This window comes from Notolabrus celidotus, chromosome 14 (assembly GCF_009762535.1).
Source record: "Notolabrus celidotus isolate fNotCel1 chromosome 14, fNotCel1.pri, whole genome shotgun sequence".
Taxonomy (NCBI): Eukaryota; Metazoa; Chordata; class Actinopteri; order Labriformes; family Labridae; genus Notolabrus; species Notolabrus celidotus.
In genome coordinates, this window is record NC_048285.1 from 8300964 (window position 1) to 8315538 (window position 14575).

General features: G+C 37.9%; 1 protein-coding gene across 6 annotated transcripts in view; it reads right to left on the bottom strand.

The window, feature by feature from the left end:
* lsamp (limbic system associated membrane protein) overlaps positions 1–14575 on the bottom strand; it is an 899933-nt gene that overhangs the window by 441390 nt on the left and 443968 nt on the right. Inside the window, exon 1 of one of the 6 annotated variants that reach the window (XM_034701358.1) lies at positions 3529–3593. The exons of 4 other annotated variants lie outside the window; for them this stretch is intronic. The gene's annotated coding sequence lies outside the window, so the exon portion shown is untranslated. Of the gene's footprint in view, positions 1–3528; positions 3594–14575 lie in introns of those variants that run through there. One more of the 6 variants, XM_034701356.1, reaches the window with a different exon arrangement.

A 14575-nucleotide genomic window follows, 5' to 3' on the forward strand; every position in this document is an offset into this window, starting at 1 on the left:
GCTTTCTTCAAAACAATTTATGGCTCTTCTGACGGAAGAAAAGCAGAACATTTTGATCACAAAATGAATAAAATAATGTACTGATGTTGCTGCTGCTCCTTTCTCCATGCCCCATGGAGAACTGCATGGACTCTCACTCTCCTTGTTTATGAGGGTTTAAAACAGCAGTTGCCAGATAGTTTCATTACTTTGTACCTGCGTCACAGCCTGCAGCAGGAGTCACACTGAATTTGTCACATCTGATGACACTTGCCTTGGCCACAGAAACTTAACTAATAGTAGTATGAAGTATTCAGTATTCAGAAGGGTTTCGTTTCAGAGCTTCAAGGGTTGACATTTAAGAGTAAAGGTAATCATAAAAATAATCTGTGAGACTTCAAAATACACAAAAAACCCTCCATGTGACATTAATCCAATACATTTTCAAAGACCTTTTTTTTGCATATGGAGAGATTGAATTCTGAATTTGGTGATAAATGTAGGAGATTCTTCTAATTTATCTCCAAACTTTATGTGATTTCTCATTAAAACTTCAACCAGAACACGTTTTGTGTTTTCTTTCATCATGTTGGATAAGTTAAAAGATTAGAACAGACTGGAAACAGTCCTAATCATGTTTAGTATAACTTTTAAGATCAGCACTGCCTGATAGTTTCAATGAACAGTACAATAACAGTATGTAATGTGAAAATTATCAATGGGATATTTCATTCAGGCCTTAATTTTTGTTTTTTCTCAGCAAGGACTATTCAGGCAAATAATAAACAACAAAGCCGACTTTGTGTTTCGAGCGTGTGAGTGTGTCTGTTCTGCACCACACAGAGAAAAAATAATGAGAGGACAGAGATGCTTACACAGGCACACAGACTCAAAGGAGCACAAATACACTGAATAAAATACATCCATTATTTGGTGTGGAAGAAAATATTGACACACCAAAATATCTCAATGTTTCAGGATGTGATACTGTATCGATTAATTGAAGGGCTGTATCAATATTTGATCAATACTTTACATGCCGACAGGGATTTTGTGTTGTAGTTAAGCCTCTGACCTCTAGTTGGCAGCACAAGCTCAGCTATCTGACTCTCCTCTCATCCAACTCCTCTCACCACACAAAAAGAACTCACAAGCATTCAGGCCTCTGCTCAGCAGAGAGAGTCAGCGGGAAATACAAATGCAGGTCACACTCAGTGTTTCCCTCACATCAACAATACCTGGGAGGGATTCCCAAGTATATTGCAATAGAGCATACTGTCACTCCTGAATTGGGATATGTATCCAGATCCTCATCATGATTATCACAGTGATGGAGGAGCAGCACAGAAGGAGAAAACACTTAAATACAGCACAGAACTGTATTTTAAGAATTCACAAATAAACTACAAGTTTTCAATACCAGTCATTGTTCTTAAATCTACACCTCAATTGCTCAAAGATGGAGAATAAAAGAGCAATAAAACAGATTAAGACAGACAGTCAGTATTTCCAGAGTGGATTTAATGCAGCCTGCGCTGAGCTCTATTTTAGCACCCTCCTTTTTGTTTCTTCCTCTGCGTCTTAAATGTCTCTGGTGTTCCCCCTCCTCTCCCTTCCCCTCCTTTCCCTCTCTGTGTCTCTCTCTAGTGATATATCACTGCTTCAGCGCTTCATTACTTTCAGACTTGACACAGTTACATCTCATTTGTCACATCTGTTATGCTGCTTTGTCTTTAAAAGTAAATCTTGGTTAAAGAGAGACTTGGTCCATTTAATTGCTTTAATCAGAATGAGCATTGTTTTACATTTAATGCCTGAGGAAAGGAAGAAAATAAAATATCAGTGTTTTGGCATTTCTTTTTTTCTTATTGTTTTAGGGGGATTGTTGGGATGACAACGAGTGATTTGTTTAGTCAAAAGCTTGAGAGATAATAATCACCACAGTTTTAAAGGCTGAGGTTAGACAATGCATTGCTGTACATAAGTGACCCGAGTGTAGTCCCAACACACTCTTTTATTCTATCCAATAAAAGCTTCCCTAACACATATCTTTTTAAACAAGGGATTTTAAATATTAAGGATCATGTAACTCTCTTGTAGAATACATTTCATGAGCAAGAGATGAAGTTGTCAGCTTTCTATAAAACTTCTGAGATGCATAACACATACAGTAGTTTGATAGCCCTGATATAATAGTAGCTTATAAAAAATATATCTTATTTTAACTATCACTCTCATAAATAAACATGTAGGTTTGTAAAAAAGATTGATGAACAAACAAATTATTACTTATGAAGATACAATGAGCAAAAAAATGACCCCTAAATCACTCCAACATGTTAGCCAACCAGCATATTTTTTTTATCCAGCTGCAACCCACTGTGACACGCAATCAAAACTATAACACAGAATGCAGTGTCTGCAGGATAATCACACAATCAGACACACCATTCCACTGAAAGAGCAGGCATGAAAACACAACCCTGCACACCACATGTAAACATATATTCTACCTTTCAATGTACTTCCACCCTGACGATCACCTCTCTGTCTAAATAACAACATCAGAACAACATTCACTCTGTTCAGAGCCAAACATCATTAAAATAATCCTCCTCTGAGTGAGGTTTCAATCCTTCTTTGTAAAGTGAAGTCACAAACGTGAAGCAGCAGCAGCAGCAGCACTCAGAGGGAGGCAAAGATTTAAAATACATTCATTCACACTACACCACTTATCCATTTCAGCTCATTTGAAACATTCATGTAAGATAATCATAAAATATCAGAGTGTTTCTTACTGTCAGTAAAGACCACTGTGCAGCAGGAGGTTCTCTTTGCAATCCAGCAGGCACAACACACACACACACACACACACACACACACACACACACACACACACACACACACACACACACACACACACACACACACACACACACACACACACACACACACACACACACACACCAACAGGATAGTCACACACACAGCTGGCTGTCTTACCTGAAAGAGACAGAAAAGAGAAGAGACAGACTGTTAGACATCAGAACCATAGTAATTTATTTCAGCTGAAACTTTGAGGGAGTATTGGTCTTAATACTCCAATAATAATAAAACAGTGGGTAAAATCATCTAATTGCATTTTGTAGCAGAGAGCCAACAAGGATAAGTCTGCAGAATTTAATGTTCTACTTTCTCCCTGCAGCTAATCTATCTATGTAGAAGACCCAAACACCTTCTTACTCTGCTGCCTCAGAGGACATACCCACTCTAGTGAGTGTCCAAGAGTTTTAACATGTGTACTGTAAAGTGCGGTTTACAATGAAACATGATTCACAGTCACTTGCTTGAATAAATTAAGGAAACCAGCTGGGGTGGTGGTGTGGGGACGGTTCTGTGGTTTCATGATTGAATACAGGCATCTTTACAGCTCTTTTTAATCACTGTTCAAAGATTAGCATGAATTAATGCATGGTTTAAATAGGATACAAGGAATATAATCCAACAAATATATTTGTGTTTGGTTTTGTTCATTCATGGTTTTTTTACCTGGGAAAAAAAAATGTTTGTCACTTGTCTCTGTTGTGTGTTGGTGCTCCTCAGTTTGAAACAGGAACCGCCCAAACTGAGCAGAAGCTGCCATTGGCTAATGAGAAGGTGTGGCCAGGGAATGTACCAAGTATGGTAGAGTGAGAGGGGTGTTGGTGTTGCTTTGACAGGATGTGCTGTTTAACTGCACCTGCACTTTTTTTCTCCTCATATTTTCTCTTCCGACTCTCTGTTCTTGTGTGTGGCCTTCATTAAAGTAAGACACATATTTGAAGAGAAGACAAAGGACACTCATGGAAACACCAAACAAATCAATTCAGCACCACTGATCTTACATCAGTTTATGCACTGGAATTAAGTGCATTCCTGATTAATGTTTCAAACTGTGCTTAACTTTACTTATTTATTGTGGGAAAAAAACATAATCTTAGCATACCTGAAATAGAACCGGAGGGAGTAGTCGATCTTATCTGGACACAAATGTTAATAATAAAATATTTCCCTTTCATATTTAATTTTAAATTATCTTATTATCTCAGATCATACAACAGTAAATCTGAGACAAGCCAGTGCTTTTCTTTTCTCAAATAAGTTATTTATAAATGTATATAATCAACTTGTGTTGTGATTAGGTATTGATTTGCCAGCGTTCCGACAATTTCTTTCATATCAACCACCACTAGTTAGGTGTTTTGAAGACAGGTGTTTTTATGATTTCATTGATTTCTTCCTGATTCATGTCTCATTCATTCACTCTTACAAAGCCTCTCTACTAAACAAAGTGGTGATGATAAATCAGGAGCCAGAGGAAGACAAATTTCATATGAAAGAAATCTGTTATTCTTCTTATACTGAGCAGATGATGAGCACTTACAGACCGAAAACAAATGAATAAGAGCACACTGTTTTCTGAAATGAAAAGCAAAATACAAAAACTACTCCGAATCAAAAGACAACAGCAGATGCTGCACAGAAAGGTTGACTGAGATTCTCAACACAATCTGAAATGATGCTTTTACACTTAGGACAACATTGTACATGTGTTAATGATATCTGCTGATTTCTACTAATGCATTTTAGGTATTTCAGATTTTCACAGATCCACACAAACCAACATCCATATTAAGGGTGCAACAAGTCTTCAACATAGTCGACAAATATACATGACAAAATTAGTTACCAACAATGTAATAGTCAATAATTGGTCAGTGACATTATGATGCACTTTTTTCATGCTGTGTGGACGTAACATCGCTTTCAAGAGACAAACTTGTGAGGAGTGAGACATTGCATCTTTACCATCTTCGCCGGGAGTGGCCCATGTAAAACAGCAACCAATAACTAAGGAGTAATTAGTCCAATAACATTTTACCTGCTAAAAAAGAGCTGCCTGTGAGATCTGCAAACCTGAACCTGCTTGTCAAGGGAGAAACATCAGCAGTGCATGCGCCTTAGATAAGAAGCCAAGTTGGACATTTCTCTTTTAGGCATTAACCGCCACTGTGAGGTCCAAATGTAATATTTTCAGTCACTCACCTTAAAATCATTACCTTAAAACATCTCTTTTTTTTCCTCCCCTCCCCTCCACATCTCTTCATCTTCTTACTCCTAACTCTCTTTGATCAAACGCTTATCACGTTACTTTGGTAACCACGCTACACATTAAAACCAAATTATCCGTCTTACTTAAATTATGGCATGTTGAAATTTCAAATTAAAGAGTAATGTACAATTTAAAAAGTTGATTGCTACATAAGAACCATGAAATAATTGAGCAATTCATCATTCAATTAGTCAATGACTAGTCGACCACTAAAGTAGTCATTAGTTGAAGCCTTAATCCACATTGAAAATCCGCACACCATCTGACTGAGCCACTCCAGACTAAAGGTTGAATATTCAACCGTGAGCCCAGACCTGTGACTGAACTCTTTTGATCTAATGTTACTTGATGACTTCATTAATTCAGAATCATACAGAGCTCACTTTAAATCAAGGTTAGGGTAAATAAAGTGTGTCTGGTACCACTTATTATTCTTTGTATAAAACACTGTAAAAACACAGGGCTGGATTTTGCCTTCGCACCAAATCCAATCCATAACTGTTTGATTCATAACTGCTAAGAAATATCCAGGGAAAACATTGTTCCTGCCTTCAATAGCAGAACTGGACCCCTACCAGGTCTGAATGAAACCAGCCTCACTCAGACCTGGCAGGGGTCTCCTGTGCTGTGTGACTGACAGAGGGAGAGTTACAAAGCTTTGCTGTCTGTGTTCGTTTCTTACTGGCCGCTGAGAGAGAGAGAGCATGGTGTGTGGGTCTAGTCTAACAATGAATAGCAGGGAGCCATGCTTTTAAAACAGTTCACAGAGTTGACTGTGAACTGCACAGAAAGGGGGCACACGGTGTGGACTCAACTCAATTACTGTTACACACACAGTAAAAAGTAATCTTTTAGTCAGCACCATGGACAGAGACATTGGCCGTATACCTTGCATGTAAATTAACAACAAATAACATTGACTTGAAAGAAAATAAAAAAGACTCATGGCTCGCTGTGCTTGGCATCTTGACCTGCACACAGACAACATGCTCTACCTGTTTTATACTAATATATTATGTTCATGGAAGCCAATGAGAGTCTTTTGAAAAACAGATAACTTATCATTTCCACATGATTCAGCCAAATATTAGAACTTACTTGTTTGAGGCTTTCAATATGTTTATAACAGGGTAGGTTTTCACTCGTCATGGCAGGGTAATCATAGGTGTATTTACCAACACTAACAAGGCTTCTGTTTCTATGTAATGCTGCATTAAGCACTGACAGTGAGCTAACACGCACATTAACACACCTCTGTAACTGCTGCAGCTAAATGAACAAGTCATTGTTAGTGTGATTAATGACACCTGGGGTGTTACTGCAGTGATACCTCAAAACATTGGTCACACAGTACACTACTTGTTTCGCTGTTAGTTTGCCAAAAACACTTCTTTTGACAATATGCCTAAAATCATCGATGTCATGCTTTTTTCATTCCTCTAAAAACTTCTATGAAAATCTCTTTTCACTTTATTGTGTTTTTCCATGTGTTTTTTTTTTCTCCTAGTGCAGACAGTAACAGGCTCTGTTTTCGTCTTCAGTAAACTCATCATGTCAGGCTCTTGGAGGCGTTAAGTGTACAAACTAAAGAGAAACTTTCTCAGACAGTTTTAAGTTCAATCAAAATCATCATCACAATGTACCCTGAATATGTAATCCTTACCTGTTTGACTGACAGCTTCTGTGTGATGAGTTTCGGTAGCAGAGACATCTGCAAGCCCTTCTTCTGCTTGTCGACATTACAATGATTCAGTCATAATCTGGCATCTGTTATTAACTTTTTTAAGGGCAATACTCCCACAAGAACTTTGTTTTCTTTTTCTGAATCTGAATCTAAAATTCAACAATATTTCTTGTGGTTTTCCTTGACTCAAACAAAGGAACTAAACAGCCCAGCTGCAGTTTAGTGTGTGGGCCGTCCCAAGCCCCCCACTGAGCCACTGAGCTGGAAGTTATTCAAATAACTGTAATCAGGAAACAGCTCAATAAAAGAGCGACTCAACCAGCCTTACAAATGTTTAATCTGAAATTAATGGTTCAAATTATGGCTTTTAATCCAATTGAATAAGAGCAGACATTGTATTTGAGGCCACAGTCTTGTCAGATAAACATAATCATCTTGACACTGCACTAAAAATTAAGTGCAATAATAAACAATGTCAGTCATTTTTTTCAGTCGGTCTGCATGTTTTGATGGATAACTGATATCTGAGTTCTGCTGTCTTTTCTCTGTTCATACCAAAAAAACGATAAACTGTTGATGACCCTATTTCAAAATGACTCGGACTGAGAAATGACTCTAATCTAAAGATATGCTGTCGTACTGTTATCCTCACTTTCTGCTCAGAGAGGTCAGACAGAGCTTGGAGAGACTGATGTGCAGGGTTGTGTTAGTATAACATGTCGAACTATTGTAATGTTGAAAGAGTGAAAGGTAGTAAAGTAGGACAAGCGAAAGTCAAGCTCTGTAATGTAACATTGCTTTGTTATGCAAATTATAATTTAAGAGCTTTCACACACCGTTATTCACTTCTTAAAGAGAAAAGCTGAATACAAACTGGAGAAACTGTGCAGAAAAAAAGACAGGGTAACTACGGGGGTGACAAACGCAGAAAGGTAAGAGTGTCATAATACACAGCATTTATGGGGGAAGACAGAAGGGATTCAACTTTGTCATGAACAGGAGAAGAAACAACTGAACTCTCACAGGAAGTTCAGCGTGAACTGAAAATATCTCTTCAGCAAACTGTCAGATTCACAGAAAGACACAAACAATCTAAAAAATCTCACCTGGGGATACGTTCTGTTTATGTTATGCTAATCTATTTGATGTGCAAAGTGGTTTAAAGCAACATCAAGCAGGAGCAGTGTGAATTACTTTTTAATTTAATAACAGATTCATATCGTGTTTGTCTCTGGTAGGACTTTGCAGGATTAAATGTCAGCAGTCTACTCCCTGATTCATTCTTATTGAAAGGACCTGTTCAGCTTTGACTCCACATGCCCTCTGCCTGAAAGGATCGCCCTGCTGAGGACAACATTGATGCTGCTGCTCTGGTTCATTTATATGCATTTATTTTGATTAGTTTATAAAAAGGTGAAATTACCCCTCTGCAACAGAATTACAATCCCTTTGGTTTGGGCCTGATCGTTCCGATTGAGCCATACTATGAACACATCTTAAGATTCAGATATGACTTAGACGTCATGAAATTATAAAAGCTGATTTGTTTTATGTTTTTATTGAATAATTTGTGCACCTAAAAAAAGAAACACTTTTAGTTGTAATGGTGAATTTGCATGTTCCCCATGTAAAGAAAATAGTCTTCGTCACAGCTGTCGCAGGTTCAACTCTCAGCCTAAACCATCTGTTGCATGTCTTCCTCCACTCTCGACTCCCAACATTTCATGTTCCTCTTCAGCCACTCTCTCCAATAAAGGCGATAACGCCCACAAATATAACTTTAAAAATAAGTAAATAAAGAAACAAATAGAGAGACCAACAGTTTCCAAAAGAGACCCTCATACTTGAACAGATAAAGAAGAACTGCTAAATAGAACTTTCAAAAACAGCACAAATCCATCAGTTCCCTTATAACATGATGACTGATTCAACCCCTGAAGCTGCTCATTTAAATTTCAGGATGTCACTTCGAGACACTTTTCCTCATTTGACTATATTTTGTATGAGTGATGAGTCACTCACCAGCCTTGTTTTAGAAAGAAGTTTATCCCACTTAAATATGTGTCCTCTGAAAAGCTCCCACTGCAAGTTTAAGTGAATGTGAGAGAGCTCATTATAGAGTTAACAGCTTGAAAAGACACTTTCAGCCAGGAGACAAACACTCATCAGAAGGCCTCTTTACCTCACTCTGTCAGAGAGATGAGGATATGTATAAAGACATCTCCTGCAAACTTATGAGAGAGCCCTGAAACTGAATCCTCTCTGAAAGAGAAATCAATAAATCTCAGCTGTCTTTAGTGAGAAAGATAACATGGCATCTCACACTTCAACAGATAACTGGATTGAACAGCTGTAATATCTCAAATGAACAGCTGCTTTGGAGTCTAAAAGCTGCTCAGCTGTGCTTATCACACACATGCACACACTCCTCACATACTGCTGTGCAGATGAGGAGGGATATTGCCTCCTCCAGTATAATCACAGCTCCATCAGCAGTGTGAGGTACAAACAGTCACAGCCATATGGGAGCTTTCAAACATACCCCTGTTTCCATCCACTAAAAAGAAACTGACAGAGGGAATACTAAAGGTGTAACAGAGTCAGAGCACTGAGATATAACATATGGGAGAAAATAGATCCGGACTGATTGGTAACTCAGATGTCAAAGCAGGACGTTCATTTTATCAAGCTGGAAGCTACAAATACTCAGATTATTGCTGAAGTTTGTAAAGTTTTCAGCTCTTTTTCATTCAAACTCTCAACAGATATCACTGACTGAGTTAAGTCTGAGTCTGAACTCCTCTTCAGATACAGGATGGGGAGCTCAGTTTAACTCGTGCAGTTGTTTGCATGTCTGTGTCTCTGTGTGCTTTTGTGTTCAAACACCTGTGAACTTTTGGCAGCATTCAGTCTGTTAAGAGGCTTTTAGCAAGTCAAGCAGCTGTTGACTCAGTGTGTCACTGAGACAGAACAACATCATCTCTGCTGCTGATCCCATTTATGTTTCTCCCTGAAGGACTGATCTCACAAGACAATTTCATGTCTGTTCAGTCACACTTCTCTCACTCTGTTCTTTTCTCTCACACTTACTGGTGTTTTTATTGACTGAGATTACACAAACCTTGACTTGGCTGAGGAGACATATTTCCTGTTCCAAGAGCATTTTGATTTTAGTTAAATAACACTCTGCATATCACTGTGGCTCATTTTTTTCATTTGGTAGATCACTTATCACTACTTAATCCAAACATGATATATTTAAATGATTACCATCGTAAACAAACACATTTTCAGCCAGTGGTTCCAAATATTGGTGATGTAATTATGTCCTCTTTCCTCTGTGTATTAAACTCTAGCAGAGAGGTAGAGCTGTGCTTACAGCTTCCTGTTTCATAGACTGAGTTATTATTCATTGAGCTGTCAGCCAGGGCTGAGATGATTTAGTGAGGCTGTCTAAATGAAACCTGACATTATGGAAATGTTCAGGTACCACCTGCATGTGTAACAGCTAGACTGGGAAATCAAACACAGAATCAAAGTGCATTAAAAAGCAATAGTCAGATAAGGTTGAGGATAGCATGAACAATATGATGGGTAACAAAGTGAAACTACTCAGACAGCTCTTTGACCCTTGCCGTGATAATATTCGATTATATTCAATCCTAAACTGTATATATTTACCAGAGTCATCTGATGACCTGCCTTGTTTTATGAAACAACAGCAAACTACCATTAAACTATCACTGTTGTATCACAGACACACACCTCCATATTACTCATTAACACCCTCTGGTTAAATGACAGAGTCATGTGTCTCTGCTCGACTCAAGCAAAAGCCTCTGTGTCCCTCATCACTGCTGCATTAATATTCAGAACACAACGTAATGTCAGATAATCATCATTAATACAGATACAATCCAGCATGAAACTGTGTGGTTAGCCTTTTAAGCTTTTTGATTGAGCTTATCTGATTACCCACAATCCCCTGGTTCCATCAGGGTAGCAATTATCTCGTCACTGATCTGTGGCCTTCTCATGAAGAGTATCTTATCAGAATGTTTCTATTGGCTGCATACAGAGACAGAGATAACACAGCATTTAAACGGGATATAAAACTTAGACACACCCTAATAACATACATGGGTTTATAATACATGATACATTAATATACGATCCACAAGTTATATTACTTTCTTATAGTTCATGGGAGTGATGGCTGAGGAATCAATCCTTAAAATCTAACATCATTCAGATGTGGTTAGATCTTTGCTGTAGTAACTTTATGTTGACTGTCACCCAGTCACACTGTGCAGTGCGAATAGAGTTACATAAACCTCAGTATTTAATGATGTAAAGTTTTTAAAGCTGTGTGGGTTAAAGTCAGTCAGCTTCTCTGATGTTAGCTGTGCCTCAGCTCAGTAAATAATATCAGATGATGTTTGCTCTGGTAGGTGTTTGTACTGTATGTACATTTTAATGATCTGATGCTAAATAAGGCATGACTGCAAACCATTATATTCCACTAGATTTACATTTTCACTGTGAGAGGTGACTGTCTATAGAATGTAACAGCATCCTGTTTGTGATATACAAACAAATAAGAACAATCTATTAACATACCCAAATGGATATACATGATAAGCTAAACCATGAAATGATCATCTCTGAGCAGCACTGTGACAAATCAAACTGTATCATCTGTTGTCTCAGTGCAGCGTGAAGTGTTGATGTGTGTAGGAGTGTTGGAGTCACAGATGTTAGAGAAACTAACAGCAGGGGTTTGAAATGGTGTTTAAGTTGTGCATAATAAATACTGTTGTATATAAACTCTACAACATCACTGAGACTGACTTTATAACAGAACTCAAACTGAGATCTAACTTGGAAGTTAAAAATAAACACCACCATGTTTTTAAAGTATAGCTGGTCTGTAAATCATGTTATTGTTTCTACTTCACTGTGGTTACTGCTTGATGTTATCAGGTTATTATGTTCTAGCTTTAGTAATTTTAATTGCTCAAATCACTGACACTACAATCAGTGCTTTCCCCAAGATAGGAGTACCATGAAAATTGTTTCAGTTTAATACATAAATTATGCAGATCTGTGTACAAAATGTGCCAAGTTTGCAAAACAGCAGCAAAAACTGGCAGACCAGTCCACCGAGGAATATAAATGAGCTTAAATAATGAAAAACAAACATAAAATCTCACTTCAACACTCAGTAATGCAGAATTTATGAACACACTGGGAAATAAATACTTATCACACATTTAATTATACATCAAGAGACAAATTCAACATTCCACTATTCTATCTCACCGACTGATCCAGAGTGTCAGACATGAACCAGATGTTTGTACACCCAGAGGAACTACATGTTGAGCATGCTTCAACCCGCTCAGTACAATGAACTTCCACTTTATCCAATGGTACACTACACCAGATAAACATGATAACCCACTCACACAACCATTAATGCATTATTTTAAAGTATCTCTCCACCCTGTGTCTGGTAGAGGATACACTCAAGAGTCTGGAGGCTCTGTCCTCTCTGGTGAAACTGAAGCAGCTTTAAACACATGTAATCCTGCAGAGCTCTGTGGTGTCAGCATCAGAGAGGGAGGTCAAATCAACCCTGAATGAAGAGTCTAACATCCAGCTAGTTTTCAGCTAATACAGCATAGAAGTGAAATACTGATGCTATCAGTGCTGCTTCTTGATTTGTTCCCCATCTCGGTCTCACAACAGTATTCAATGTTTCTTTTAACACTTGCTGTGCTCCATGTACATCATATGGACAACTCTCAGTTATGTGTCATACACCAAACAGTGATTGAGACCTCTGAGCTTCAACAAAGAGACACAGTAACATGAGCTCCAAACAACAGAGTGATGAAGTTATAAGATTCAGACACCAAACCAAAGCCCCCAGCATTTCATTCACTTTAATCCTTTCTTCTACAGACGATGAATTCATGAGGACAATAATAAACACTAATTAAGTTTTCAAGAGCTTAACTTGTTTTCCCCTGGCTTACAAATGTAAATGAGGATATGATCCTTCTCTTGTGAATTTATGCAACTTTGTTTCCTTTGTGAGTAAGTAACAATTAACAGCTGCTCAGCCACAAAGCTTTACTACAACTGGAGACATCTGCATTATGTGAAGAACATAGTACATTTTTATCAGATGCAGGTTTCCTATGCATGATGGTATAGAGTCTCTCTGAGGCTATGAGTGCCATGGTAAACACGGTCAGCCAGCAGAGAAGAAAAAATGTTTTGTGCAGTCCAATGCACACATGATCCAGCAAACTGAAGCCAAGAGACAAATAAATAAATAAATATCAACTACTTTTTTAAAATGTAATCTATATTCCACACTGTGGTCCACCACCAGGCATAATTAGTCCATAACAAGGCTGGAGCAATAACCTAGAGGGATGAAGTGTAGGCCTGTAACATCACTAGAAGACAAATCACACAGTGACAGTCAGACAGTAAATGGACTGATTTCCAGCCACTTCACTAACAGGTGACACTGCTGACAATTACAGGATGAATATTTAAGGAGAACCATAATGTTGCAAGTTTTCTGCGGCCCTGCAGATGTTTTTTTTTTACTGCACTTCCAAAGAATAAGGGAAATGTCATACTTTTATTTCCAGCCATCTGGCAAACCACATTTGACAGAGTAGTCTAGACCTCCTATGTTTGTAAAAGTGTCCTGAGATAACGTTTGTTGTGATTTGGCGCTATACAAATAAAGATTGATTGATTGATATTGTGTCTTTAAATCTATGACCAATTTCAAAGCTATGCAGAAGCCAGTGTTTCAAAACAATACAAAACTGAATACTGATTTAACTGTGACTCACTGTCTGAAACCCCCTTCTGTTTGGGCTCCATTAATAAGCTGATGTGACTGTGTTTATTATCACCTCTAAGTGCATGTTCATGTGAGCTGTTCTAACAAGTGACGTTCTTTAAACCTCAGGACTCCGTGAGTCGTCATGTTAACTAACCAGCCTCACATCTCGAGCCTGCTGAAAGTGAGAAATATGAAACACTGGGAGTGTGAATAAAAAAAAAATCATAAAAAACTTCACTGAACAAGGACAGTGAATGCAGCCATCCAATAACACTTTTGGAAGTAACCTTGTAATGAGCACGCCTTGCTCTCCAATGAACTGAAGTATGAGACACTTGAAGTGCTTTCAAGTGTCTCTTCAATGCAGACGAGACTTGGGTCTCAAGTTTAACAAAACCTTTTTAACGTTCACTTCTTTTCAGAGATGAATTTCTCTGAGGTCAATGATGATGTCATCTCTTTTGAATTAAAATGATGTTTTTAGTGTTTTAGATGAATTAATGAGTTTTTAACAATCCCTGTGATTGTAATCAGGCACTTGGGCTTTTGAGCTTATTGATTAAAATATGTCTTTAACGACACACTTTAACTTGTCTTAATTTAACTTTCTCAGTATATTCTGCCTTTAAACCATTTCCTCTAAATCACACCTTTCTTTAATACAGCAGTCAGACAGAGGTAGGCTCATGAATGTACAAGTTTTCAGGAAATCTTCCCTGAGGCCTCGTGGCTTCACAGGCTCCACACTTTCAAGCCTCTCTGCTGCATTTGAAGCTTCTTCAATAGTTTGAGGTAGAATGAGACAATTCAGGAATACTAATTCAATACAGTTCAATTCAGGTCAGGTCAACTAAAACCCACTGATAGGAAGATCATGGTAGATTAT